The sequence below is a fragment of the Anabrus simplex genome, chromosome 2 (assembly GCF_040414725.1).
Source record: "Anabrus simplex isolate iqAnaSimp1 chromosome 2, ASM4041472v1, whole genome shotgun sequence".
Lineage (NCBI taxonomy): Eukaryota > Metazoa > Arthropoda > Insecta > Orthoptera > Tettigoniidae > Anabrus > Anabrus simplex.
This window is the reverse complement of record NC_090266.1, coordinates 1,116,343,609-1,116,368,442: the sequence shown is the minus strand read 5'-3', so window position 1 is coordinate 1,116,368,442 and position 24,834 is coordinate 1,116,343,609.

The following is a 24,834-nucleotide window of genomic DNA, read 5'->3' as shown; positions in this document are numbered from 1 at the left end:
TCGTCAGCATAGGCCAATCTGCTTACTACATTTCCACCTAACTGAATCCCTCCCTGCCATTTTATACCTTTCAGCAGATGATCAATGTAAACTCCGAACAGCAAAGGTGAAAGATTACAGCCTTGTCTAACTCCTGTAAGTACCCTGAACCAAGAACTCATTCTACCATCAATTCCCACTGAAGCCCAATTGTCAACATAAATGCCTTTGATTGATTTTAATAATCTACCTTTAATTCCATAGTCCCCCAGTATAGCGAACATCTTTTCCCTGGGTACCCTGTCATATGCTTTCTCTAGATCTACGAAACATTAACACAACTGCCTATTCCTCTCGTAGCATTTTTCAATTACCTGGCGTATACTGAAAATCTGATCCTAACAGCCTCTCTGTGGTCTGAAACCACACTGGTTTTCATCCAACTTCCTCTCAATGACTGATCGCACCCTCCCTTCCAAGATGCCAGTGAATACTTTGCCTGGCATGCTAATCAATGAGATACCTCGATAGTTGTTGCAATCTTTCCTGTTTTCTTGCTTGTAGATAGGTGCAATTACTGCTTTTATCCAATCTGAAGGTACCTTACCAACATTCCACGCTAATTTTACTACTCTATGAAGCCATTTCATCCCTGCCTTCCCACTATACTTCACCATTTCAGGTCTAATTTCATCTATTCCTGCTGCCTTATGACAATGGAGTTTATTTACTATCCTTTCCACTTCCTCAAGCATAATTTCACCAACATCATTTTCCTCCTCCCCATGAGCTTGGCTGTTTGCAACACCACCATAATGATTTCCTTTTACATTGAGAAGATGTTCAAAATAATCCCTCCACCTCTCCAGTGATTCCCTGGGGTCTATTATGAGTTCACCTGAATTACTCAAAACACTGTTCATTTCCTTTTTCCCTCCCTTCCTAAGATTTTTTATTACTGTCCAGAAAGGTTTCTCTGCTGCTTGACCTAGCCTTTCCATGTTATTACCAAAATCTTCCCATGACTTCTTTTTGGATTCAACAACTATTTGTTTCGCTCTGTTTCTTTCATCTACGTACCAATCCCTGTCTGCCTCGGCCCTTGTTTGGAGCCATTTCTGATAAGCCTTCTTTTTACGTTTACAGGCTGCTCTCACTTCATCATTCCACCAAGATGTTCGCCTTTTCCCATCTTTACACACAGTTGTTCCTAGGCATTCCCTTGCTGTTTCTACTACAGCATCCCTGTATGCCACCCATTCACTTTCTATATCCTGAACCTGCTTACTGTCTACTGTTCGAAACTTCTTACTAATCATGTCCATGTACTTCTGTTGAATTTCCTCGTCCTGGAGACTTTCTACCCTTATTCGTTTGCAGACAGATTTCGCTTTCTCTACCCTAGGCCTAGAGATACTTAGTTCACTACAGATCAGATAGTGGTCTGTATCATCGAAAATTCCCCGAAAAACTCTTACATTCCTAACAGATTTCCTGAATTCAAAGTCTGTTAAGATATAGTCTATTATGGATCTGGTACCCCTAGCCTCCCATGTGTAGCGGTGAATAGCCTTATGCTTGAAGAATGTATTCGTAACAGCTAAACCCATACTAGCACAGAAGTCCAGCAAACGCTTCCCATTCCCATTAGCTTCCATATCTTCCCCACATTTACCAATCACCCTTTCGTATCCTTCAGTTCTATTCCCAAATCTCGCATTGAAATCGCCCATTAGCACTATTCTATCCTTGCTGTTGACCCTGAACACGATGTCACTCAATGCTTCATGAAACTTGTCAACTTCATCCTCATCTGCACCCTCACATGGTGAATACACGGACACAATCCTTGTCTTAATTCCTTCCACTGACAAATCTACCCACATCATTCGCTCATTTACGTGCCTAACAGAAACTATGTTGCGTACAATGGTATTCCTGATAAAGAGCCCTACCCCAGACTCTGCCCTTCCCTTTCTAACACCAGTCAAGTACACCTTATAATCTCCTATCTCTTCCTCATTATCTCCCCTTACCCGAATATCACTTATTCTTAGCACATCCAGATGCATCCTCTTTGCTGACTCAGCCAGTTCTACCTTCTCTCTTCCATAAGCCCCATTAATATTGATACCTCCCCATCGAATTCCATTTCGTTCGCCAAGTTGTTTCCAAGGAGTCCCTCGCCTGTCAAATTGGAGTGGGACTCCATTACTCCCATAGGTCCGAGGCTTGCTTAAAGTGTTCTGAGCTCGGTAAATTCATGAAGCAGGATGCTGCCCTACTTGCACATATTCCAAGTAAGGATCTCTCCTCTAACGGGTTATGGACCACCGGTGAATTGTATAGTCCTAGCCGCCTGAGCACAAGGAGGGCCAGGATTCAGAATATGTCCGAGATGCCCACTCCCATTGCATAGCAACTGGTATCCCGACTCTCAGGACCACTTACTAGGCCACTCAGCCGTTGCACATGGTTCACGAACTAGGACGTGACTACAGTAACCCACAAACATGAACCATTGATTGATTTTGAAAAGAAAATATAACCTTTGTTAAAGTTTTAAATTAACTTTAATTTTGTAGTTTGAGACCTATTCCAGCCCGCACCTTCTTTCACCTCTAACTACCACGGAGATCTCCGTAACAAGTGGTAGCAGAGCGTGGTTGAATGGGTCTCAATTTAGCCCCTTTTGACGGCTAAATATTGCTTTTGATTCAAACTCTAACAATTTTCTCCGCCGCTGGAATTGTTCGATTTTTCTAAATTTGTAAAGTGTCTGTCATCATGCCCGGCCCTCGCGATGTCCTCCATCCCGGCTATTTGCGCAAGGAGGAGTTGATCTATGAATTAACCATTAGAGATGTTCAATCTGGAGGCACGGTTGCGGTAGATACCAATAAGCTTAAGGATTCCCTGAATTTGCCTATTTCCATCCCCACTTTGGGTGAGAAAGAGATTGACGACTCTCTTTCCGCGATCACTGACAATACTACTGAGCTGGCATCCGTAGTTAGTTTTTTTGAAGAAAATGATCCTTCTCCTAATCAACTTAATCGTGTGCAAGCCAGGTTATTTCATTTTTCTAATAGAGTCAACGATCTGTTGTCTCTGAAGTTGAATGACATTCAAAGGAAGGAAGCTAGTGTTGTTCTCGAAAACTTTTCAGAATTGTCCAGTAAGGTTAGACTATTATTAACTGGGGCAGTCCCTCCCAAACCGACCAACCTGCTATGGTAAACTTAGTTAGCGAGGAAGACTCTTCTAAAGGAGAAGAAAATAGGAAATCAGTAGGACTTCAACAAACCTCTTCCCCATTAGACAATGAGTCTGAACGCCGTACCTCTTTGAATAATGCACGTTCTGAATTAGCTTCTTCGCCACTTAGGCCTCTACCTACTATGTCACCAGGGTTCAGCAGTTTGCCTCATCCATTAGCAATGTTGCTCAGGGGTATTTCTAAGTTTTCTGTTGACTCTACCAGTGACGTTATTTCATTCTTAAGGTTTTTAGTTGAGTTTCAGGATCATGCCCTTGTTTTTTTCTTTCTCCGTGTCAAATTTTGCAGATCATTTATCCCTGTGCAATTGGGGTTCTATCAGACAAGATAGTTAGGGCAATTGCTGAACAGTCATCCATAGAAGACTTCCACGCCCATCTGTTAGCTAATTTTATTCCGGCTCGAGCTAGGTCATCTCTAATTCAGAAGTACTATTATAGAGTGCTGCGACTTAATGAAAACCTGGCAGACTTCATACAAGACATAAAATTCTATACTAGGGTATTTGCCCTTCATTTTCCCGAAGATCAAATCGTTCAAGCCATTGTGGAAGGAATTTCACCATCTTACAAGTCATATTTGTGCTTTGCGTCGCGTCCGCAAACCTTTGCCGAGTTGGAAGCTATGGCTGTTTCAGCCGAAGGGGTTAAGTATGCTGACACATTACGTGTTGCGAGGGAGCCCCCTCCGTCTTCAGGTAACTTTCGGCCTCCGCCTCGCCGAACCGTCACCACTCGCAAATGATATGCGTGTGGCTCAGAAGATCATCTTCGGAACAAGTGCCCCTTGATTAAATCCAATGGGACCAGGAATGGAGCAGGGTCATCCCAAGGCTGTTTTAAATGCGGCGCATTTTCACATATTGCCAAGAACTGCCCTAATGCTAACAGCACCCCCTCCTGCTCAACTTCGGGTGCAACTTCCACCAACAATCATAAGTGACTAGTGGCTTCGGCTGAGTCAGCTAACCCATCTTCCCGAGGCTAAGCCCCAAGTAAACCAGTCGAAATCTCAGGGTAAATTCAGTCTTCAAATTTATCTTATGAAAGTCCCAAAGAATGTCTTAGGATTGCGGCGGATACCCCCGCACCTGTTCCTTTTCTCAAGATTGAATTGAATAATGAGCCTGTAACTGCCCTTTTAGAGTCTGGCAGTGTGTGTTCCATTATTTCGGCCGAGTGGTACTCCAAATTGAAATCTGTTTGTAAACTTCCTGATTTTTGTTCGTCTTCGGTTCAATATGTTTCGGCTAACTCATCTCCATTAGAAATGTTAGGGTTCCTGCATGCCAAAATTACTTGGAAATTTAAACTGTTTGTGGCCAAGCACTTGTCTTGCCCCATTATATTGGGAGCCGATTTCATGTCTCACACCGGTCTTGTGCTCGACATTCAGAGCAAGTCGTGCACTTTCAAATTTGATAGCAAATTCAATATCCCTTTATTAAAATGTAGTTCTGTGTCATGTTCATCTGTTTCGCCTACCCAGGATGATATGTTGTTAGATCTTAAGACATCTACCTGAGGAGCAGGCTGATAGTATTCGTAAGTTGTGTCAGTCGTTTCCAGTGGTTTTCTCTGATACTCTGTGTGTTACTGACCTTATTGAATACAAGATTGAGGTGACGGATTCGATCCCTGTTAGATTCTCGCCTTATAGGCTATCTCCGCCTAAAATGAAGGCCCTGAAGGAGATCATTGATCAGATGCTGAAAGATGGTATTATTCGGCCCTCTAAGTCGGCGTATTCTTCGCCTATTTTTCTAGTCCCGAAACCCCAAGGTGGCTTCAGGCCTGTGATTGATTATAGGACTCTCAATCGGAAGGTGGTGTTACAATCTGTGCCCCTTCCAGACCTTCATTCTTGTTTTTCATGGTTTCGTAAAGCTAAGTTCTTCACTATCTTAGACCTTAATCAGGCTTATAATCAGGTACCGCTAGCAGAGGAATCTAAACACCTGACAGTGTTTGCCACGGATTGGAACTTGTATGAGTACAACCGCGTGCCTTTCGGGCTCCCCACGGGGGCAGCCGTGCTTACGAGACTGCTAGACAGGGTCTTCACCGACATCAAATTCGAGTACTTGTATCATTATCTGGATGATGTCGTCGTATTTTCTGAGACCTTTGAAGAACACCTTGATCATCTGAAAGAGGTCATGAGTCGCCTTCGTAAGGCAGGGTTAACGGTGAAGTTGTCCAAGGTTGCCTTCGCTAAACCGTCCATGTCATTCCTAGGGCATATTGTGTCGCCCGATGGTGTCGCAGTCGATCATTCTAGAACACAGGCCATCCGTGATTTCAAACCTCCCAAGGACGTCAAATGTATTGCCAGGTTCATAGGCATGGTGAACTTTTTCAGGAAATTTATTCCCAACTTTGCTAATAGAGCGGCGCCCTTGAACCTTCTTCGTAGGAAAGGCGTCAAATTTGAGTGGGGACCTTCTCAACAAGCCGCATTTGAAGATCTCAAATTTGCCCTTTGTGATGCCCCTGTCCTCGCTATGCCCGATTTCTCCAAGAAATTCATCTTCCAAACCGACGCGTCGTCGTCGGCGGTAGCTGCAGTCCTTCTTCAAGAGACTGAACTAGGGAGGCGACCCATCGCCTATGCCTCTAGGACATTATCGGCCCAAGAATCCAAGTATTCCATCTACGAACTTGAAGGTTTAGCAGTTTTGTTTGCCCTGGAAAAGTTCCACCTCTATCTGGAACATGTCAAGTTCGACTTGGAGACAGACAACCAAGCCTTAAGTTGGGTCTTAGGTAGGCCGCGTCGTACTGGTCGTATAGCCCGGTGGGCCATCCGAATTTCTGCCTTCCAATTTGACGTTAGGCATATTAGAGGTACTGAAAATGTTGTAGCAGACGGACTAAGCCGTAAGTTTTCCAATGATGTAGAGACCCATGAACTGGTTGATAGTTCTTTACCTCCCGAGTCCATACTACCTGGGGTTAATGCCATTCTGACTGAGGTTCCCATGTTGTTTAGGGATCTTGAAAAATATCAACGGGAAGATCCGACGCTGGCCCCGATCATGGAAACCCTTTCTTCGGGGGAACATGTAGTCCCTTATGTATTGAGGAACGGTGTTTTATGTTGCCCGTCAGGGCATGATAAGAAGATGAAAGTTGTGGTGCCAGCTGCTCTCGTACCTATGATCTTCAAGTATTACCATGAGACCCCACTAGGGTGGCATTTAGGCATCTTCAAAACTAGAGAAAAGATCTGAGAAATGTTCATTTGGAAGGGTATGGACGGAGAAATCCGTGAATTAGTAAAAGCTTGTAAATCTTGTTGGCTTAGTAAACCCACCATGTCCACTAAGCAAGGGCTTTTGTCTTCTCATCGAGCGTCGCGCCCCATGGAACGTCTTTACATCGACTACGTAGGACCCTTCCCCCAGTCAAAGGGGAATGCCAACAAGTTCATCCTTGTGTGTGTAGATGGCTTCACAGGATTTTCTTGGTTATTTCCGACTAAGCTGGCTACCGCTCAGTCCACTATTTCTTGTTTAAATTCCATTTTTGCTTATTTTGGTCCGTGTCAATATATTGTGTCTGATAATGCTAAAGCCTTCACATCCAATCTCTTTCGTAAATTCTGTTTTGATTTGTCCATCTCTCATGTGACTACTTCTGCTTACTATCCTCAACCATCTCTAGCTGAACGGGTCAATCGTAATCTGAGGTCGGCTCTTATTGCCTATCATCACGACGATCATTCTAGGTGGGACACGTCCCTGCATTGGTTAGCTTTCGCTTTGAATTCGGCGGTTCATGAATCTCATAAATTTACTCCAGCTTCTTTGATGTTCAAGTTTGTTCCCAACACGCCACTCTCTAACCTTTGGTAAAAATAGGAGACCAAGTTATGGTCAAGAATTTTGTTCCTGCGGGCGTGCTTGCCCCCCGATTTCATGGGCCGTGCACCGTCTTGGATTTTTCTAACGCCGGTGACATTGTTAGTGAGCAATCCAGCCACCGAGAGAATATTTAGGATTCACCTGTCCCAGGTGAAACCTGTGTAAATTACTTGCTCCTTGGATTTTTAACATCTTGTAAGAGCCCCAAAAGGTTATATTTTTCTCTAAATCCTAGGCCTTCTGCCCTTTATAGTGTTACATTTCGTTTTTTTGTTATCTGCTCTGTATAAATTTTGTGAAACCTTCCCTGAAGTTACTCTGCTGTCCCCTCCGTATGGCCATTACCAAGCTCCCGTCTCCTGCTAAACCACACCAGTGGAATTGAAATTAAATAAAAGTTTCCACGCCGCTGACCCCTCAGCCTCAACCAGAAAGACTGTATCCTAAATACATTAATGTCCAACAATATTCTGCCGCCGAGATCTTACTGTTTCAGTGCCCCCGCAGCAGTACGGCACCGTACCGCCACTGAGGTGGGGTACGGGCCCACTCCACTCCAGCGAGGTCAACCTGTGTACGGCGCGCCGGAGCCCTCCTTCCGGTCAAGGCTGATGTGCGGCGCACCACCCGCAAGCTACTTGTGGACTGTAAACAAACGTCGCATCTGCGGCGTGCAGCACGACTACCCATCTCATAGTGCGGGAGAGCGGTATCTCAGGGTACTTAAGGGGTCCGAGCGGCCTCCTCTGGACACAGGCAGCGGCGGCAGGTCTTGTCGTCAAAATTAAGCGACAGATAATGTTCTTCTTCAGCTACATTGACACTCTACTTCTGCAATTAATATGGCTTTGCTTCAAATCAACCTTTGGTGGACTTAGAAAAGTTTTTTTTTCTTTCTTTTTTTTCTGAATTCAACTACTACAATCATAGAGACCTTTCATCAAAAGCTACTACAAAGAAATTCTAAAACTGGATTAAATTTAATCCCACCTATATCAAACAACTTCTGAAACCTCCAACTACTGAAAAGTTATATGTTTCTCTTCTAAATTCTTCAACTCATCAGCAAAAACATTGGGTCTTTGTTTTAAAACAAAAATTTTTGTTTTCTTCGGTGTCACCCCTTGGAAGGACTTTTGGGGGGTAGGTCTGTACCGGGCGGTACACCTCCGCGCCGCTAGTTCAAATATTGCGCCCGTTGAAACTCCTCTACAGGAGAAAGCCTGAACTTTAACAAACTGTATTAACTCAACAGTTTCTCCGAAGATAGCTCTGTGTGAAGTTTGATGTGTTTTTGTTTGTATTTGATCAATAAGTGTGGACGTTCTCTACCAGATGTGTCTACTAAAAACTATGATTACGCACTCTGGTGCGGAGGAATGAACCTTCTTGAAGAAATTTAGTATTCATAAGTTTTGTTTTTACTATATTTTGTTCTGTTAGCTTTGGGTTGGCAACATTAATCCTTTCTATCCGCCTGTTTTGAATTTAGCCAATCCCAAATTTCTTTAATTTATTTCCAACCAATCATGTACGTCTTCTTCGACATAGATATGTTGCTCTAAGCTATCCAATAAAAGCGAAAGGGTGTGTCTACTCATTCCTGAAAGGTCTCGAATGTTCCACGAGGGTATATAAACTGCTGATTTTCTTGTCTCGGTGCCACTTCAGTAACATCTAACTTAGTGTGTGTGGAAATGTAGCAGGGGGCGGGAAGCGCCTCTTTCTTCAAGCAGCAGTTCTTCTACAAGGTAATGGCCTGTTAACATCTTCATTTCTTGCTAGCTCAGCAGTTTAACTCTCGGGGAGGGTTCGAAACCTTTAGTATGTAACCTACCTTTTTAAAAAGTAAATTCTTTTCTGTCTATGTAAAATCTAAAAATTTCTTTTACTGTAAAGCGGGGATAGAGAGTGCTTTACCCTCTCGAACTCCCCTTCATTTTAAAATTGCGGTGACTACGTTTTCATAACCGTTTCTTCTCTTCCTTAAAATATTAAAGTTTTCTCATACGGGTCACCTCCTTAGCTTGGGATTAGCCCCTGTGTTTCGGCCCCGAGCCACTTAGGTTTTAAAAGTGTATTTAGGAGTGCAAGTTCACGCCTCCAATCCCTTCTGTACTTTGGGTTAGTAACTTAACCTGATGTTTAGTTTTCTTCATGCGAAGGCCCTGTAGGTTGGGTATTAAATACCCCTGTTTGTTTGTATGCCTTGATGGCAGTTTGGATAAGAGTCTGTTATTGCCTGGATAGGCTTGAATGATCGAGAGCGGGTCACCTCTTTAAGGTGTTGTGGTAAAGGTGCCTTAGAGAGGCTTGAGGTTAATAGCTGGGAGCAAGTGCTCCTTGTATTTAGGGGTTTTCTGCCCTTTAGCAATTGTGGTTGTGAGCTGAGAGCTCAGAAATTAAACTTGGGGCTTGAAGCCCAAATCTTATAACGATCTGTAAATTGTTAATTTGTTGATCTGCTACTTGGTACCTGTTATACTTTGTTATTGATTGATTTTGAAAAGAAAATATAACCTTTGTTAAAGTTTTAAATTAACTTTAATTTTGTAGTTTGAGACCTATTCCAGCCCGCACCTTCTTTCACCTCTAACTACCGCGGAGATCTCCGTAACAAAAAACATTACCAAAAACAAAGAGAACTTTATCTCAATGCAGTTGATGATGCTTGTTGTGGCCTAGCATCTAGATCATCGGCCTAAACTCAATGCAATAGTTGTGGTTGAATTAGTTATATGATGTTAATGACATGTTACACATTGAGGGCTAACTCGCAGAAGTTGCTGAAGTATGGCAGACCTTAGAAAGATCCAGTATTGCTGCCAACTGAATTGAATGGTTACTTGTAAAAATCACACATTACCAAAGCAAAGAGAACGGTATCTCAATGCAATTAGCAATAAGGGAGATTCACTTACATGACCGTTGAAAATTGTTCAACTCCTTACAAATCATGGAAAAAGCTGCCAATATGGGAATTAAAAGAAATCTGCAAGTGACATCTCTAATTAATTATTTAGCTTTGGACATACTATAACGATATTACGACGGTCTAATCTACCACGCCCGTTTCGAAACGTGCCTGACGTTACGGGTGGCTTTTTTCTAGTTTTCCACAGATGTATCAGTAATGACTTGATCTGTCAGAATATTAATTTAAGGCAAGCGTTCAAAATGTTTTTTCTCTTTAACTTTCGCTGACTTTTAGGAAATACCGTAATAATTCATACTCTAATTTTCTTTCCGTCATGCTTCTACTCAGGTAGTGCAAACAGAATAAGGAGTCACCTCGACCGATAGATGAACGAAGTGCTGGTTAAGACAGTAAAATGTAACGAGTGTTTATTACATTATTGAAACTGACTACTCACCCAGTAGTTTAAAAAATTACCCTCACAAATCGCACTGAGTCTTTGAGCATGCTTATTACTAAGGTGAGGATTTCGTCATAAATGCCTATTTTAACCTCAACATAAAATTAAGTCTAAAATCTGGTTCAGTCGATTAGTGAAGGAAATATATGGGTTTATGGTGCCAATAAATGCATAATTCATTCATTAATGCCTATTTTTAAGATATTTGCATTTTAAGTGTCTAAAACGACAAATGTTACGTTATATGTCGTATTCTTCCACCTACCTCTACTTTGTTAGTTTTCTTTACCGTATAGCCGCTGAAAGCAGGCATTTTTTGCAGGTAGCTACCAGAGAAATGCACTTAAATGTGATTAAAGGACAATAGCGTTCTTTCTGTCCTCTGATTCTGCTTGGAGCGAGGTGGCTAGGAGTCTACATCCTGCACCGGCCAACCCCAAGATTTTCAACGGTCTCATGTACATTTCTTCCAAGTTTGAACAGTTACCATTCAAAATAAAGCAGCTGAAAGAGAGAGAATTACCTCTTGTGAAGGCTGCAGGGATTGTTTGTGAAGTGGAGGTGACCATTGCTAACTTTGATGGAGCGATATGAGATGAGATCAGTACAGTGCAGAGGAGTCCCGCCTGGGAGGATACTTTGACCATTGCTGCTGTTCTCAAAGGGAAAGACGTAGCACGACGACCAGCTTTCACCCCAGCAGAGCTAGCTGCCCCTGACCTCATGTGAAGCGGAAATGCCATTTTCTCAATTTAAAAATATATTAGCCGACACAGGCGAAATTTTTACTGTTCAAAATTTGGAACAATGTCTGGCTGTCCATTGCAACATGTGCTGAATAAGATTCATTAGAAGTGTGCTGCTGACATAATTATTACATCGAAGGGATAACAGTGTATTCAACTGTAATAATAATAATAATAATTGTTACGGAGTTTTGGTGGAACAGCAGAGGTGAAAGAAGGTGCTGGCTGGAATAGGTCTCAACTACAGAATTAAAGTTAATTTAAAACTTTGACGAAGGTTATATTTTCAACAGACAACAAGGTTTAACAATTTTCATATAGACTTTCAAAACTCAACAAATAACAAGTCAGCAACAAGCCAAAATCAGGTACAAAAAAATTGCAAGATTTCGGGGGTTATTACCAAAATCTGGGCTCCAAGCCCCAAGTATAATTCCTGAGCTCTCAGCTCACAACTACCATTGCTGAAGGGCATAAAACCCCTAAGTACAAGGAGCACTTGCTCCTAATTACAGTGTTAAGAAAAATAGCAGACCCGCTCTCAATTTTACAAGCCTATCAAAGGCTACAACAAACTTCATTTCTATCTGCCCACCAAGAAACAGGGGTATTTGATACTCAACCTACAGGGCCTTTACATGAGGAAAATAAAACATCAGGTTAAGTTACTGGCCCATAATACAAAATAGAATGGAGGCGAAGCTTGCACTCCTAACACACTTTTAAGACCTACTTGGCACTAGGCCGCTTAAACAAGGGCTAATCCCATACGAAGGAGGTGACACGATAAGAAAACTTTATTACATTACGAAGAGAAGAAAAACGGTTATGAAAACGTAGTCACCTCAAAATAATATGAGTGGGAGCTCAAGAGGGTTAGGCACTCTCTATCCCAATTTATAGTTGAAGAGACGAAATTTTACTAAATGCCTATTACATTTTAAAGATAGGTTACATGAGAAAAGTTTCGAACCTGCCCCGAGGGTTAAACTGCTGAGCTAGCAAGAAATAAAGTTATTAAGCGGCCATTACCTTGTGGATGAACTGCTGCCCGAAGAAAGAGGCGCTTCCCGCCCCCTGCTACATAATCACACACTAAGCAAGATATCGATGAAGTGGCCCCGAGACAAGAAAATCAGCAGTTTATATACCCTCGTGGAACATTCGAGACCTTTCAAGAATGAGTACACACACCCCCCCTCAACTTTATTGGATAGCTTAAAGCAACATCTCCATATCGGAGAAGACATACGTTATTGGTCAAAAACTAATTAGAGAAATTCGGGATTGGCTAAATTCAAAACAAGCGGGTAGAAATGATTAATGTTGCCAACCCACAAACCACAGAACAAAATTTAGTAAGGTCAAAAACTTATGAACACAAAACTTCTTCAAGAAGGTTCATTCCTTTGCAACAGAGTGCGTAATCCTAGTTTTTTCTCTGTAGAGACATCTAGAAGAGAATGTCCACACTTCTTGATACGGAATAAACAAACACAAATCAAAATAGACACAGTTCAGAACACTACAAGATTTCCAAATTTACAGTAGTGACCTCTTTTAAGAAATAGTAGAATTAGTTCAGTTTTCAAGGTTCCAAACTTCTCCTGTAGAGGAGTTTAAACTGGCGCAATATTTGAATGAGCGGCATGGAGGTGTACCGCCCGGTACAATAATAATAATAATAATAATAATAATAATAATAATAATAATAATAATAATAATAATAATAATAATAATAATAATAATAATAACTTTTACCTTGTCAGAGATGGTATATTCGAGCTGGTTTTAGTGCCTATTTTGCGATTTTAAGTGGTTATTTGCCTGCCTATTTTGGATACTTTTAGTGGCTATATACCCCCGCGCTACTTATTACCAACGGAATAATAGAAGCGAACCAGATCCACTCTGCAAGATATTTCTCTGCTATAGATTTATTACTTTGTTCTTTAAGCATATGGGTTCGTTATACCTAGGTTAATAATCTGAACAGCAACGATCCCCCCTCCCATGGCGCAACAGCCCGGAAGGGCCGTGGCCTACGAAGCGACCGCTGCTCAACCCGAAAGTCTGCAGATTACGAGGTGTCGTGTGGTCAGCACGACGAATCCTCTCGGCTATTATTCTTGGCTTCCTAGACCGGGGCCGCTGTCTCACCGTCAGATAGCTCCTCCGTTGTAATCACGTAGGCTGAGTGGACCTCGAATCAGACCTCAGGTACAGGTAGAAGTCCCTGACCTGGCCGGAAATCGAACCCGGGGCCTCCGGGTATGAGGCAGGCACGCTACCCCTACAACGCGGGGCGGCAATGACCCCACAGTTATTCTAAATTAGTTATGTTTTGTTGTATATTGTATTTGTTGCTGACCTTCTCAATACAGGTTTCGTTATTGTATATATATATATATATATATATATATATATATATCCTTTCTTAATATTTCGAAAATGTCCGATGACATCAGTTTGTCTGGTGGGTACCAAATTGTACGTTCCTACGACCTGAAAGTATAGTACCTCACCTAACGTTTACACGCTTCATTATTCAACAACACTGAAAGCTATATTTTGACCGAGCTCGATAGCTGCAGTCGCTTAAGTGCTGCCAGTATCCAGTATTCGGGAGATAGTGGGTTCGAACCCCACTGTCGGCAGCCCTGAAGATGGTTTTCCGTGGTTTCCCATTTTCACACCAGGCAAATGCTGGGGCTGTACCTTAACTAAGGCCACGGCCGCTTCCTTCCCAGTCCTAGCCCTTTCCTGTCCCATCGTCGCCATAAGACATATCTGTGTCGGTGCGACGTAAAGCCAATAGCCAAAAAAAAGCTATATCAATATCAGAAGATGTTTGAGGTGTTTCACCCGGGGATCTGCCTAAGCGAGGATATGTGTTCGATTCCCCATCAGGAAGTCGAAAACAGCCTGAAGCTGACCCAGTGCCAGCCTGTCTCTATTCCCACGGCGTTATACTCTGACGTCACACTGTGGCAGCTGGGCGCACAGCCTTACTTCTTCACATCAGTGCTCGGTTTTTCATTGCATGCAGTCATATCCAACACAGCGCCATCCGCAATCCTATGATTTATCAGTGGCGTTTCCTGGGCCACAAGTTCAGGCGTTGTTATACATGAAATTAATGTATTCATTATAAGCCCGCACATTTCAACCCCACCCCATTTTTTTACCAGATTATTCAGATCGTGAAATTATTTAATGTAACAGAAAGAAATCGAGGAAAAAGGGAAAGCCTGCAGAGAATTAGGTTTTCTTTCAAAGGTGAAATAAAAATTTCGGCCATTTCAGTCACCTCACCATTGTAAACGTTCATATAAATTAATAATACAATATTAGTCCAACTCGGTGGTGTAGTGGTTAGTGTGATTTGCTGACCCCCCTGGAGGCCCGGGTTCGATTCCCCGCTCAGCCACGAAATTTGAAAAGTGGTACAAGGGCTGGAACGGGGTCCACTCAGCCTCAGGAGGTCAACGAAGTAGAGGGGGTTTCAATGCCCAGCCCAGCCACCCTCGAAGTGGTTTTCCGTGGTTTCCTACTTCTCCCCCAGGAAAATACCGGGATGGTACGTAACTTAAGGCCACGTCCACTTCCTTCCCTCTTCCTTGTCTATCCTTTTGGATCTTCCCAATCCCACACAGGGCCACTGTTCATCACGAGAGGTCAGGCCGCATGGGCGAGGTACTGGTCCTCCTTCCCAGCTGTATTGCCCGACCCAAAGTCTCACGCTCCAGGACATTACCCGTGAGGTGATAGAGGTGGGCCCCTCCCTGAGTCCAAGGGAAAAACCAACCCTGAAGGGTAAATGGATCAAGGAAGAAAGAAATCTATCTACTCGTGTATATATATATATATAATAATATGTCCTGACTGACTGACTGACTGACTGACTGACAGACTGACTGACTGACTGACTGACTGACTCATCATCGCCGAGCCAAAACTACTGCACATAAAGAAATGAAATTTTGAGGATACATTTATATTAGAGTGTAGGTGCTCACAAAGGAAGGGTTTTCGGTATTCCATCGCTAAAGGGGTGAAAAGGGAGGGTGAAATTTTTAAATGAGGACATCTATATCTCAAAAACTTAAAGGTTTACAGACGTAAAATTGGTATTTGGAATCTCCCTTAAAAATAAAGAAACACGTGTTGTTTTGTTTTCGCAAAATCCCATTAAGGGGTGAAAAAGGGGGAAAATTGGTTAAATACCATTTATGAAGATATTCATATCTCAAAAACTGAGGATGTTACAGACATGAAAATTGATACTTGGAATCTCCTTTAAAAATAAAGAAACGCGTTGAGATGTTCCTGACTCTCTGACTAATTTTACAAATATTTTATAAAACTGCATTTAACTTGAAAAATCTGAATATCTGCATTTAATATGGAAAATCTAAAAACATTCATTAAATAAAATACACACTTGTTGGACCTTGTACTCACTTACTTGTTACCTGCTTACTTACACATACGTTATTTGAAGGGCGCCAGCTGCCACTCAGTGCAGCAATAATAGAATGAGACTCTTGACTATCTCTAGGGTGTGGGGTAATAAGCTTACTTTTGACAACATACCATATAATTTCTGGGAAAAGGAGATTGGCGTTCGGTTTCCCCATTAATTTTGAGGTTAAGATATTTTACTGTCAATGAAATAAAACTATGAATTCGTTTGATAGAACAATATATATTCTTTAAATAATATATCAAAAAATAGTGAGTCTTGTTGCGATAAAACAGATGAGAATATGAAATTATGACATTGCAACTGAAAGAAACTAGGCATGAATTTGAATTCTTCTTGACCGGACATTTAACAATTTATACGAAATATTTCCCTCACTGATTCACTTGACTGTACCTTCAACACTTTGAGTGTAATTACGACGTATTCCTTTGATCTGGTCTTTACTGTAGATGTGTCACGCCTAACTTGGTGATACCTCCTTGTGACTGCTTCTTCTCCATATCATCTGACTTCTTTGTAAGTCAATATGGTATTACCTCTTGGCAGGTCCAGGGTTGCCCTCTCTGACTTCATGGTAAGCCCTTGCGTCCGTGTCTTCAACTGAGTGAGCGACCAACCTTTTGGTCTCACTCTCTCAATGACCAATAATTAATGGCTCACGGAGTCTTCACCATCTCTCGTTCACACTCGTTCACTGACCAACTAAGGCCTCTTGATCCAGTAGACTTCTTCACTGTACTGCATCCGTATAACTAATGACTGACGCTACAATATGCACCCACCTTTTATAGACGTTGGTTGACACAGCTACGTAATCTCCAGAAATAACAATGACATATTCCCACCTACGCGACAGATATTACAGACATTGGTGAAATAGCCCGGAGCGGCCGACTCTCTGAGCGCGTATATAAATAAATACGATGCCGTAGCCAAGGAGTGGCGATGACTTGGCAGAATCGCCAACAATATTGCACAATGCACCAACGTCACATCCAATCTCTGATATATACAACAATTCTCACTGTGCAGGTATTGAGTGTTATTCTACACATACGTATATATGCATACATCTAAGTACAATCTTGCAAGCAACAGGCAATTGCAAAATCGAATTGAATAAAACTGATAATTACAATAATAGTAACAATATCACAGATAACATAATAATAATAATAATAATAATAATAATAATAATAATAATAATAACAAAATACTGATAAAATCATAGAATAATAAAAATACAGATATCATCTTGTAACGAGATTTGAACCGTTACAATTCGCCTACCTCATAAATAAATCGAAGAACAAAGAATCGATTGATTTATGAACAAAATTATATATATAACACTGACACAGATAAACACTTTAAATGAGTATACAACAATAATTTTCTTTTTCAGCATCCATACATTTTATAATACATCACGTATATGAGAATTTTTCTCGCACATTGTCATCGCAGTTAACTGTCCAGTGTCCCATTCTCATACAATTCACAAGAGCATAGCCCTTAATTTAACACACACAAATAATTTTCAATCAATATACAACATTCTTCTCCTTTTTTTTAACATATCAAAATATTTTGTGAAAATTCACTTATATGAGAACTTTTCTCGCATATTGTTATCGCAGTAACTGTTCAATGTCTTGTTCTCCGCCTTTTGCCACACAACACATGACAATGTAGCACTTATTCTTCCAATACACCAATACGACACTTGGTTCACACGCAAATTCATATATGTTAGTTTTATTTTGCCAGTTTCTTACAAAAATTAATCATCTTAATCTTATCTCAACAAATCTCACGTGAAGTACTTCTTTACATTCATTTTACTATAAATACCGACAATGTCCCCTTCCTGAACTTTTAAGGAATATGCACACTTCCCGATACGGCTCACAATAGTGAAATACCCCTGATACAAAAGAAAGAATTTAGACATATTTCCCGCCTCTGCAGATGATGAAATGGAACTCTGAGTAGCACTCTGTCACTCAAACTGAATCAATTTTGCCCTTATTAACTTACATATCTCAATAGATCACATCCTCCTTGGCAACAATAATTAAAGAATCAATACTATGGCTACAAGATGGTTCAATTATTCCGTAATCCAACATAATGTTTATTTGTTCTTAGACGTCACTAGCATTTTTAAGTTGAATGGGGCACTTACCTCCCACAAACGATCAATGGTCATTTACTACAAATTCATGTTCATATACGTGTTCTTCCTCACTTACCACTAAATACATCTGGATGCTTACCTAACATCGAACACAATTACTCCTCCTGTAATTCACTCAAATTACCTCACGTCACAGCCTCATACCGACTATCCCTCGGATACTGGTCGTTAGACACGTAACACACACTAATATTTCCTCTCACTAGGAACACCTTCACTTACCTCTCATATATCTTTCAAGAACACACGTTACCAAACACTTACCTCAGACCATCATAATTAACACGTACTTCTTTGCTAGATTACTCCCAGAACAAACACACACTACTTAAATTAAAGTCTATTCTACTTCCATGATTTGCAACCAAGTCAGCTCCCATAATAACCGAATACACAAGCTTTGGTTCAACAAGTCATAGTTGAAACTTACATATATCTTCAATTATGATTGGTACCACTATCATTTTATTTACTCACTATGACTTACCCAACGGCTGTTATAAAATAGTACCTTCGCTTACCTTCTTCGTATCACAATTTCTATAATCGGAGTTACTACCTCACTACTTACATCACATACTCGGTATTATAAGTATTTCCATCATTTATCAGAACACTTCTTACGTCTACCTTACTACTACCATTAATTACTTCATTATCTACGACTACGTCACTACTTAAATATCTCACTTATCATTACTTAGGTCACAATCACACTATACTTTTAAATCTACTTTCACTACATAACTACTTATACTAAATACCTGTTCATCTACTACTGCAGCCTGTCCACTTAATTTACCCTATTCCCTGTGAATCTGAGATACTCTGGCTTGATAACGACACCTTGATAACATTCATATTAAGACGATCATAGTCTCTCTGATAACTCAAACCCGTACGCCTCCCATCTTCCGATTCTCTTTGGTTACTCCTCTGACCCTCTCTGTTATACCTCAAATCCCTACGCCTCCCATCTTCCGATTCTCTCTGATTCCTCTTCTGACTTTCTCTCTCATAACTGAAATACATACGCCTCCCATCTTCCGATTCTCTCTGGTTACTCCTCTGACCATTATCACCATCGACATAACTATTAATCCTCTGCTCATCATGATCACCCCCTCTCCTCTGATACACGGCTAACATTTTTCCCACTCTCTCTACTATACTACTTTCCCCAGCTATCATGCGCTCTCTCTCTCTCTCGCGCGCGCGCCCTAGCACACATTCCTCCCAAAGCCTATCAATGAACACTTTAATCTCTTCTAAATTAGACATATTATCCCAGTACACTCGAAACCATATTCTACTTTCACCGATAAAAACATTCGACAAGATTTCCAGTACGTATTCTCATTCAGTATTATTATTCCTCAACTTACTATCAAATCTTTTCTCAACTACTTTTACAAATTCTATAGAATTGAACTGTTCTCCAGAAAACCTGGTTAAATCACAATCCCTACTGAACAAACCACTCGCTATTACCACCTCACACGCCGACTCACCTGTACCTTTCTGCCGTATCACACCCTGGCAGTTCACAACTTCTTCTTCTTCTTCCGCTGCTCTTTCAGCATTCTCTTCCTCTATTCTCACGTCTTCCTGCAATTCTTCCTCTCTCTCTCTCACCTGCTGTGATAGCATTTCCTGTTCGTTCCGTAGTTCAGTAACCTCCACAAGTTTGCTTTCAATTTGCTCATTTCTACTAATCTGTTCCCTCGTATCTTCCCCAACTGCATTGTAACTCTTGTCCAATCTTTTCTCGACTACGTCATGAATTTCTTCCCGATTACTCGAAATTTTATTACTTAACAGTACGATCTTGTTTGTACATGTTCCTTTGACATGCTCAATTTGAGTATGAAAACCGCTCCGACTCAACTCCCTTCCTCCTCTAAGGTCAACACACACTTTATTAAACTTATTTTCTAACTTGTATGTTTGACCAGTTACCTCTACTATCTTAGTATCTATTTTAGAATTTAGTGATTCATTTAACCTATCTAATTTATCATTAATCGCACTGTTACCATTAATTAATTCTTCGATTTTACTACTTATAGCGTTAATCTGTGTATTACAATTTTCATTATTAGTACTAATTAATTCTTTCATCTCTTCCTTACTATTTTCGTTACTACTAATTATTTGTTCCATTTTACTACTTATTTCTTTCTTATTATTTTCACTACTAGTATCAATCTTTTCCTCCATTCGTTTCTGACTATTTTCCCTACTATCAAACTTTTCATCCATTCTACTACTTATCTGTTTGCTTAGATTTTCGCTAAACTCGGTCATTTTGGCCATCCACAAATTCAAAAGCTCCTGGCTCATCCCCCCGCGATTTCCTTTTGAGTTTCAGTGTGCTTCTCAATTTCTGCACTTTCCTGAATTATCTCAGAAGCTTCCATCGTTTTCACCTGCTCCCTACTCTGAATTTCACCTTGGATGTCCGCAGAAACAATGACCTCGTCGTCACATGACTTGTTATTGTCTTCCTTCTCCATCTTTGGTTTACTAGTGATAGTGCGCGATCTCAAATTAATTTCCCTCTTCAAATCCCTTGACATATCCCCAAAATACAAATATATATCACAAAGTTACACTCCTAACATTTACCGGTAATAATTCCGTTGGCTTAAATGCGCACACTCTTCCCAAAATGAACCTATGATATGCTGTCATTCAGACCAAATTCTGAATTTATTCGTGCCCCACGTTGGGCGCCACATTGAGATGTTCCTGACTCTCTGACTAATTTTACAAATATTTTATAAAACTGCATTTAACTTGAAAAATATGAATATCTGCATTTAATATGGAAAATCTAAAAATTAACATTCATTAAATAAAATACACACTTGTTGGACCTTGTACTCACTTACTTGTTACCTGCTTACTTACACATACGTTATTTGAAGGGCGCCAGCTGCCACTCAGTGCAGCAATAATAGAATGGGACTCTTGACTATCTCTAGGGTGTGGGGTAATAAGCTTACTTTTGACAACATACCATATAATTTCTGGGAAAAGGAGATTGGCGTTCGGTTTCCCCATTAATTTTGAGGTTAAGATATTTTACTGTCAATGAAATAAAACTATGAATTCGTTTGATAGAACAATATATATTCTTTAAATAATATATCAAAAAATAGTGAGTCTTGTTGCGATAAAACAGATGAGAATATGAAATTATGACATTGCAACTGAAAGAAACTAGGCATGAATTTGAATTCTTCTTGACCGGACATTTAACAATTTATACGAAATATTTCCCTCACTGATTCACTTGACTGTACCTTCAACACTTTGAGTGTAATTACGACGTATTCCTTTGATCTGGTCTTTACTGTAGATGTGTCACGCCTAACTTGGTGATACCTCCTTGTGACTGCTTCTTCTCCATATCATCTGACTTCTTTGTAAGTCAATATGGTATTACCTCTTGGCAGGTCCAGGGTTGCCCTCTCTGACTTCATGGTAAGCCCTTGCGTCCGTGTCTTCAACTGAGTGAGCGACCAACCTTTTGGTCTCACTCTCTCAATGACCAATAATTAATGGCTCACTGAGTCTTCACCATCTCTCGTTCACACTCGTTCACTGACCAACTAGGGCCTCTTGATCTAGTAGACTTCTTCACTGTACTGCATCCGTATAACTAATGACTGACGCTACAATATGCACCCACCTTTTATAGACGTTGGTTGACACAGCTACGTAATCTCCAGAAATAACAACGACATACTCCCACCTTCGCGACAGATATTACAGACAGTGGTGAAATAGCCCGGAGCGGCCGACTCTCTGAGCGCATATCTAAATAAATACGATGCCGTAGCCAAGGAGTGGCGATGACTTGGCAGAATCGCCAACAATATTGCACAATGCACCAACGTCACATCCAATCTCTGATATATACAACAATTCTCACTGTACAGGTATTGAGTGTTATTCTACACATACGTATATATGCATACATCTAAGTACAATCTTGCAAGCAACAGGCAATTGCAAAATCGAATTGAATAAAACTGATAATTACAATAATAGTAACAATATCACAGATAACATAATAATAATACTGACATAATAATAATAATAATAAAAAATACTGATAAAATCATAGAATAATAAAAATACAGATATCATCTTGTAACGAGATTTGAACCGTTACAGCGTATTTTTTGTCTTTGAAAAATACAATGAATAGGGGGTGAACGGGAGTGATAAACGGGCTGGAATTTAAAAAATATATCTACGCTCAGACACTTAACGTGTTACATAGTTGAAAACTGGTACTTGGAATATCCTGTAAAAGTAAAGAAACATAGATAATTTGTTTTCGGAACATCCACTTAAGGGAACTGAAAAAAGGGGGTGAATTTTTAAAATGGGCTTATCTACAGAACATCTCAAAAAATTAGCATGTTAAAGATGTGAAAATTGATACTTTTAATCGTTTAGAAATAAAGAAACATGTATTTTTTGTTTTCGGAAGAAACCACATAAGGGGGGGTAAAAAGGACTGAAAAGTGGGTTGATTTGTTTTATTATGATAGCGATATCTCAAAAACTGAAGATGTTACAGACGTCGTATTTCTTTTTCTCGGAAAATCCACTTAAAGGGAGCGAAGGAATTGAAAAATGAGTTGAATTCTTTTTATGAGGATACTTATATCTCAAAAACTAAAGATGTTGCAGAAATGAAAATTGGTATTTGGAATCTCCTTTACAAAAGCAAGAAACACGGATTCTTTTTTTTCTCGCAAAATCCACTTAAGGGAGTGAAAGAATTTAAGAATTAATTGAATTACTTTTATGAGGTACTTACCTGAAAAATCTAAAGATATTACTGATGTTAAAACAGGTAGGTCGAATATCTTTTAAAAATAAAGAATCACGCATTTGGGGGGAAATAAATTTGGGAGGGGGAGGAGTTGAATTCTTATTATGAGGATAAATATATCTCAAAACTGAAGATGTTAGAGTCGTGATAAATAATATTTGGAAGATCCTTTATAAATACACACCTATTTTGTATTTTAGGAAATTCACATAAGGGGGGGAATGAGAAAAGAAATAAAACACATTGGATTCTTTTTATGGAGAAACTTATATCTCAAAAACTGAAGATTACAGACGTGAAAATTGGAATTTGAAATTTCCTTTAAAAATAAAGGAAACACGTATTTTTGAGTTGGGGGTGTTGGTGATCAAATTAACGGGCGAGTGTGGGGGCGGCTGAAAAAGGAGTTGAATTCCTTTGATAAGGATACTTACATCTCAAAAGCGGAAGATGTTACAGGCATGAAAATTTGTATTTGGAATCTTCTTTCAAAGTAAATAAATGCCTTTTCTTTTGTCTTCAGAAAAACCACTTACGGGGGAGGGCGTGAATGAATTGGAACATTAATTTATTTCCTTGTATGCGGATACTTATATCTCAAAACAAACGATGTTACAGACGTGAAATTTGGTATTTGGAATCTCCTTTAAAAATAAGGAAGCACTTTTTTTGTGGAAAATCGACTGAAGGGGGAGTAAAAATAAGAAAATAAGGAGTTGAATTCCGTGCATGAGGATACTTATATCTTAAAAACTGAAGCTGTCACGGACGTGATAGTTGGTATTTTGAATTTCCTTTCAAAATAAAGAAACACGTAATATTTGTTATCGGAAAATCCACTTAAGGGGTGGAAAGAAGTGATGAAGAATGTGAATTCTTTTTATGAGAATGCTTATATCTCAAAAACTGAAGGTGTTACAGACGTACAGACGTGAAAACTGGTATTTGAAAACTCCTTTAAAATATAGAAACGTGTAATTTTTCTAACATGTAAATTTCTGTGTCGCATGGTCGTCTTAGCCCCAAAAGGCAATACCTCGAACGTGATTTACAAAGAGTTTCTTTGAGAGTTTCTCACTTTCGGTGAGTCTTTATACTTTAGGGACTTTCAGATAATGTCTTAGTATAGTGCCGAGTACAGACCTTTATCAAATTACGAAATCGATGTGAGCGAAGCCGCGGGTAACTGCTAGTCTGTATATATAAAATAACATGTCCTGACTGACTGACTGACTGACTAACTGACTGACTGACTGACTGACTGACTGATTCATCATCGCGGAGCCAAAACTACTGGATATAAAGAAATTACATTTTGAGGATACATTTATATTACAATGTAGGTGCTCGCTAAGGGAGGAGTTTTGGATATTCCTTCGATAAGGGGGTGAAAAGGGGGGTGAAATTTTAAAATGAGTGTATCTATATCTCAAAACTTTAAAAGTTTACAGATGTAAAAATTGAGATTTAGAATCTCCTTTAAAAATAAAGGAACAGCAATGTTTTTGTTTTCGGAAAATCTCAATAGGAGGGGTTAAAAAGGGGTGGAATACCTTTAATGAGGATACTTATATCTCAGAAACTGAAGATATTACAGACCTGAAAATTGGTATTTGGGATCTTCTTTAAAAATAAAGAATCACGTATTTTTTGTTTTCGGGAATTGCAATTAATGAGGGATGAAAAGGGGGTTACAATTTTAAAATGGGTGTAACTATATTTCAATCCTTTAAAAGTTTACAGATGTAAAAATTGGTATTTAGAATCTCCTTTAAAATAAAGAGACACGTACTGACTTTTTTTTTTGTTTTCGGGAAAACCAAATAGGAGGGGTGAAAAAGGTGAAAAAAGGGTTGATTGCCTTTAATGAGGATACTTATACCTCAGAAAGTGAAGATATTACCGACCTGAAAAAATGGTATTTGGGATCTCCTTTAAAAATAAGAAAACACGTATTTTTTTGTTTTTTGGAAAATCCAATTAACGGAGGTTAAACAGGAATGACAAACTGGGATGAATTTTCTGAAAGGCTATATCTACATT